Below are 1,846 nucleotides of genomic sequence, written 5' to 3'. Positions count from 1 at the left end.
CGCCCAAACCATGCAGCAATTGGGCGTTAAACGCCCAAAACATGCAGCTCCTGGGCGTTTAACGCCAGGATGATACAAGGAGAGGAATTTTGTTTTCAAAATCAAATCTTTTTCAAATCAAATATTTTCAATCATATCTTTTTCAAAATTATATCTTTTCAAACATATCTTTTTCAAAAAAATCAAATCTTTTTAATTTCCTTTTCAAATCTTTTTCAAAATAAATTTCAATCATATCTTTTCAAACATATCTTTTTCAAATCATATCTTTTTCAAAATCAATTTCAAAATCTTTTCTAACTTCTTATCTTTTCAAAATTGAGTTTCAAATCTTTTTCAACTAACTAATTGACTTTTTGTTTGTTTTACTATTTCTTATCTTTTTCAAAAACACAACCAATTTTTCAAAAATCTATTTTAAATTTTATTCTTCTTTTAATTTTCAAAAATTATCCTCCCCTATCTTATTTTTTCATTTAAACACTAACATTCCTCCTCTATTGTCAATTCGAATTACATCTCTCTTTGTGTGTTTGAATTCTTCCTTACCTACCTCATCCTTCCATTCTTATTTTCCTCTGACACGTTAAGGAATCTCTATACTATGAAATAGAGGATTCCATATTTTCTTTGTTTTCTTCTCTTTCATATGAGCAGGAACAAAGATAAAGGCATATTTGTTGAAGCTGATCCTGAACTTGAAAGGACTCTGAAGAGAAAGCTAAGAGCAGCTAAAGCACAAAACTCTGAAGAGGACCTCACTGAAATTTTCGAAAAGGAAGTAGCAAAAGAAACAATTATGGCTGAACCAAACAGCAACGCAAGGAAGATGCTTGGTGATTTTTCTACACCAACTTCCAACTTTTATGGAAGAAGCATCTCAATCCCTGCCATAGGAACAAATAATTTTAAGCTAAAGCTTCAATTGGTTTCTCTACTGCAACAGAACTGCAAGTTTTATGGACTTCTAATAGAAGACCCTTATCAGTTTTTAACTGAGTTCTTACAGATCTGTGATACTGTTAAGACCAATGGAGTTGATCCTGAAGTCTATAAGCTTATGCTTTTCCCTTTTGCTGTAAGAGACAGAGCTAGAACATGGTTGGACTCACAACCTAGAGATAGCTTGGACTCTTGGGATAAGCTGGTCACGGCTTTCTTAGCCAAGTTTTTTCCTCTTCAAAAGCTGAGCAAGCTTAGAGTGGATGTTCAGACATTCAGACAAAAAGATGGTGAGTCCCTCTATGAAGCTTGGGAAAGATACAAGCAGTTGACCAAAAAGTGTCCTTCCGATATGCTTTCAGAATGGACCACATTAGATATATTCTATGATGGTCTGTCTGAATTTTCCAAGATGTCACTGGACCACTCTGCAGGTGGATCCATTCACCTAAAAAATGCCTGCAGAAGCTCAGGAACTTATTGAAATGGTTGCAAATAACCAGTTCATGTATACCTCTAAGAGGAATCCTGTGAGTAATGGGATGCCTCAAAAGAGAGGAGTTCTTGAAATTGATGATCTCTCAGAGTCTGAATGGATTGCCAAATGCATCCAACAGTACTAAAGAAGTATTTTCTGAAAAAGAAGATTATGATCTTGAGAACCCTGCAATGGCAGAGGTGAATTACATGGGTGAAGCCTTTGGCAACACCTATAATCCTTCATGGAAAAATCATCCAAATTTTTCATGGAAGGATCAACAGAAGGAAGGCTTCAATAATAACAATGGTGGAAGAAACAGGTTTAGCAATAGCAAACCTTTCCCATTATCATCTCAACAACAGACAGAGCATTCTGAGCAGAATCCTTCTAGCTTAGCAAACATAGTCTCTGATCTATCTAAAG

The 1,846-nt window shown here is 35.0% G+C and overlaps 1 non-coding gene across 1 annotated transcript; it reads right to left on the bottom strand.

Moving 5' to 3' along the window:
- Positions 1-1,192: 1,192 nt before the first annotated feature.
- LOC130937598 (small nucleolar RNA R71) lies at positions 1,193-1,300 on the bottom strand. Its single transcript, XR_009068810.1, has one exon. It is a non-coding gene; the product is annotated as a small nucleolar RNA R71 (small nucleolar RNA).
- Positions 1,301-1,846: the final 546 nt, after the last annotated feature.

The sequence above is a fragment of the Arachis stenosperma genome, chromosome 6 (assembly GCF_014773155.1).
Source record: "Arachis stenosperma cultivar V10309 chromosome 6, arast.V10309.gnm1.PFL2, whole genome shotgun sequence".
In the NCBI taxonomy this organism is placed as follows: domain Eukaryota; kingdom Viridiplantae; phylum Streptophyta; class Magnoliopsida; order Fabales; family Fabaceae; genus Arachis; species Arachis stenosperma.
The sequence above is the reverse complement of the archived record's forward strand: the minus strand, read 5'-3'. Positions and strand labels throughout refer to the sequence as shown.